The sequence below is a fragment of the Biomphalaria glabrata genome, chromosome 14 (assembly GCF_947242115.1).
Source record: "Biomphalaria glabrata chromosome 14, xgBioGlab47.1, whole genome shotgun sequence".
Lineage (NCBI taxonomy): Eukaryota > Metazoa > Mollusca > Gastropoda > Planorbidae > Biomphalaria > Biomphalaria glabrata.
This window is the reverse complement of record NC_074724.1, coordinates 8,306,640-8,311,052: the sequence shown is the minus strand read 5'-3', so window position 1 is coordinate 8,311,052 and position 4,413 is coordinate 8,306,640. Positions and strand designations below refer to the sequence as shown.

The following is a 4,413-nucleotide window of genomic DNA, read 5'->3' as shown; positions in this document are numbered from 1 at the left end:
CCATGAAAGTAGCTAAATATAATAATAATAATAATAATAATAATGGGGCAGTTAATGTAAAGATCATCTGTTCCTGTGACCAATGGTAAATGAGATCGTCATGTTGCCAGCACAACGACCAACCACCTTTACGTTTCCCCAACTAATGTCAGGTACCCATTAGAGCTGTGTGGACTCAGAAGCGCCCAAAGATTCTGAAATTAAAAATCCCAGTTTTCCACAGGATTTGATCCAGAGACCCCAACAATTAATTAGCTAATTGTTTATTTTTTGTGATTGATTCATGTGAAATAGGCTTATGCAATGTTTAACCTGATCCGAAAATCGGAAGTGGGAGAAAAAACGTGTTCAAAATTTGTACCAGTCACACAGACAGACAGACAGACGGAGTGAATGGATATAAGTTTTGCCAAAAACAATTAAAATAATTATGCCACATGATACATTTCCTACTATTAATATAATGGAGAAATTTAGAAATAGTGAAAGTTCTAGTGAACGCAAAGGTCGTGGGTTCGATTCCATGCTAGCCAATTTAATTTTTAGAGATTACATACAGGAGGAATGTATTTTAAAACAACAAATGACTTTTTATATTCATCATCATCATTATCATATTTGTCTTGAGTTTCGTTGTTTGGGATCTTTGACAGTTCGCGTAACTAAATGTCTCTATTTTTTCACGGTCAGCAGCTGTTCTTAGCAAAATATCAAGAGAGTGGCCAGTCCATTATTTTACATTGTCCAGCCAGCTTTTCTTTGGACGCCCCTTTCTTCGTGCTGACTCCACTGTACCTTGAAAGATGACTTAGGTCAGTGAGTCATGTCTTACGATATGACCAAACCAGCTAAACGTTTTTCTTTCTTTATATAAAGTACTACTCGTCTATTAACCAATGTTGCCCAAAGTATTTCTGTCCAGTTTTGTTGTTGTCTTGAGTTGAAAGAGGAATCGATTTAAGTAAAAAAAAAAGATTTTTAAAAATTGTAGTATAGCTTTTTCCGCCTAACCTATAAGTGTACAGTCTTTATTTCCACTTATTCTGCTTATCTAGTGTTATCAGTATTATTGTGATTTTTTTTCCCATTGAGGACAAGTACATTTTCATATCTGTTTAGCTGCGTTATCGTTGTAAAATGTTAAGTGCTTAAGTCAACAGTTTTTTTTTTCACAGTAATTGGATTTTTTTGTGTGTGCTTTCAACTCATTATCTCTGCATTATAATGATAAACATGTTTACTTCTGAATAAGATTTGATAAAATATGTAGCTCCCGGCTCCGTCTGAGCAGTAAATAAAATACTTGTACTGAGCTCTTCACAAATTTTCATTCAAAATATAACGCTGAAGGACTTTTGAAATCCGTGTGATGAGTATTGAGATACTATGGAAACTAACGGGAGGCGCAGTGGCTGAGTGGTAAAGCGTTTGGCTTCCAAACCGGGGGTCCTGGATTCGAATCCAGGTTTAGACTGGGATTTTTTTTAATTTCGGGATTTGCGTGCGTCTCTGAGTCCACCCAGCTCTAATGGGTACCTGACTTTATTCGGGGAAAATATAGGCGGTTGGTCGTTGTGCTGGCTACATGACACCCTGCTCGTTATCCGTTGGCCATAGAAACAGATGACCTTAACATCATCTGCCCCATAAATGGTAAGGTCTGAAAGGGGAACTTTTATTTTTTTCACTTTTCTGGAAACTAAAAGGGAAGATGCAGACAGAGAAAGCGATGGGAAGATAACCTCAAAGAATGGACAGGACTCTCGATAAAAGAAATTCTATTCAAGGCAAAAAGTCAGAGAGGAATGGAGAAAGACGGTCGACGGATCGTGTGTGATTCCCCAATGGATCAACATATTAAAGGATAGGCGAAGGTAGAGGAAGACGATCTAATGGTGTTATCTTCTTAATTATTTGATTAGTTCTTGAAATAAACCGAGTTAACTATGTTTTATTTGTATTTTTTTTGTTTTATTTTTTTTTTCGATAAACACACCAACTCCATCACTTGGATTAAATGGACCTGTTAGCCTATAGTGAGTAATCACTTGATATGAATGTTGTAGAAACATTTCCATAAACAGAGAAAAACCCAGCTGGACTAATTCTTTTTTTTTTTTTTAAAGGAAATTTGAGTCGCCACACATTCAATTAGCTGCATACACCATAGGAAGGCAAACAAAAAAACAATTAGCTTTTAGTTTCAGATGACTCCATTAATTAGATTTAGTTGAAAGCAGTGTTTCTCAAAATAGTACAATTACGACTCCCTAAACCAAAACAAGTAATTACCACAACCACCCCCCTCACACACACACACACACACACACACACACGAACACACTCATTCCCCCTGGCAGTCGTCTAGGGAGTCTGATGGAACGCTGTACTTTTTTTTTCCAGCAGGGTATAGGGCGGAGCCAAATATTTTTTCCTGTATTCTAAGATTCGAAAATTCATTCTCCTGGAGTCTACACTATTACTCTAATAGAAAAAGAGCGTTACTCTGATTAATAGTTTAAAAGTCAAGTACTTAATTCAAAGTAAATGGACGGGCTGAAACTGATATGTAAGAGACATTAGAGACATTAGAGACAGTACAGGATAGTGATTGGTAGTGGGCTTGATCATTGTAATATCATTGACGTGTTCACTGCAAGACATATCGTCTGTTTATGTCCACGAACAAGCTGTTGGCTAGTCACTCGCAAGAATCTGAGAAAGACGACAAGTTTTAAACATGTCTTTGTCCTAAAAAGGTATGGGAGGCGCTCCCCAGTTTTGGAAACGCTGATTTAAAACATGTATTTAATAAAAACAATGTTCAATTGACTTCGTTTCTTGAACTTATCAGTATAAAAAGAAGATGGCCGCTTGGCTATGTCTTCTTCACCTTTGTGACACTACACAGGATCTTGTCTTTCACCATTCCTCTCTGTCTTATGCCTTGGATAGAGCCTCTTTCGATGACAGGCCCGTCCATTCTGTTACTTTTCCCCCCTTCGCTTTCTTTGTCTGCCTACTTCTCTTTTTCCTGGTACTGTTTCATGAAGGAATGTCTTTGCAAGCCGTGAGGACCTTGTCATATGGCCATAGAGTTTTAGTTTGCGTTTTTTTTAGACAGCAGTTAGCAGATCATCGTGTGGTCCAATCGCTTAACCAATTTTTTCTTCAACCTCTTGGTTTGTGATCCAGTCTATGTATGATATCCCTAGGACTCGACTATGTTATGTATATCAATACAGGAGACTGTTTTAATGAAGAACTTGAGGACGTAAAAACCAGGAAAATCCTATATTGATGTAAAAAGGTAAAAAAAAAACTCACTAAATATGAGAAAAACTCCCTTTGCAACCACTTGTCTGACCAAAGAGGCCAATCCTTGATTCACAGCTGCGGTCACGGGTTGGGCATTTAAGAGCTACCATTGCAGTCTTCCAATGACATAATATATTTCAAGCTAATCTAATGACTTAGGTTTTATATTAATGACATATGCAGTTAGTCATTTCATTTCGTTCGCTCTTACATCAAATGAATCTAACTTGGTCAATCTGTGTCATGGCGTATTTAAACCACATAGCTGTAAGCTTGATAATGTATACATATATCTAATTTCCAAAGTCAATCACGAACTATATATAATTTTACACAGTAACACATTTTGACTTGAGGATGCCTTAAACTATTTGAGATATTGGGCCAATAGTAATCAACATAAGACAATGTATTCCCTTAAATTTTCTTCGGAACAATATTTTGTGAGCCCCATGTGAAGCGGTGTTATATGTCATGGCTTGTGTTTACAATAGGTTAGTCCAGTACGGTATTTCAGTCGTAAATAGATAAAGATGATAAGAAAGCATAAAAAAAAGAAATATGTACTAATCTGTTGCCCCTGTTATAATAATCAAACTTACCTGAAATATTAATATGTAGAACGTAAGTTTGTTAACTGGTAAAAACGTCTGTGATTAGATTCAATAAAATGCAATTGTTTTAAAAATCTTAAAATCTCCTGAGGAATGTGTAACAATGAGCAATTAAAACAAATGAAAGATATGTAACAAAGCAGTTGGGATATCTGGGCGGAGCTTAGAGCCATATTAGTAAAACAACACCTCATAATCAGGTTTTGCCAGAATAAAACATGTGATTGAATGAAAGCCTAGCATGGTAGTGGGCGTGGCCAAAGATAGGACAGGTCAATATTTCCACGAGTGCTTTCAAACTGAAACTTGTTGTATCTGGAAAGTTCTGTTTAATAAAGGAAAAAAAAAAAACTATAACAGTTATTAGATTTGTGTGTATCACAGTATGTGTTTGTAAATTGTGTGTGTGTGTGTAAGTATTCAATTTACAAACAAAATATTAACTCAAATTTATCGTTTTCTTTTTTTTTTTTGCAAAATG

General features: G+C 36.1%; 1 protein-coding gene across 3 annotated transcripts in view; it reads right to left on the bottom strand.

Moving 5' to 3' along the window:
- Positions 1–4,130, bottom strand: part of LOC106057693 (beta-1,3-galactosyltransferase 1-like) — a 76,476-nt gene extending 72,346 nt beyond the window's left edge. For 2 of the 3 annotated variants that reach the window (XM_056010678.1, XM_056010679.1), the window contains exon 1: positions 3,921–4,118. The gene's annotated coding sequence lies outside the window, so the exon portion shown is untranslated. Of the gene's footprint in view, positions 1–3,920 lie in introns of all 3 variants that reach the window. The other variant, XR_008774810.1, reaches the window with a different exon arrangement.
- Between the last annotated feature and the right edge of the window lie 283 nt (positions 4,131–4,413).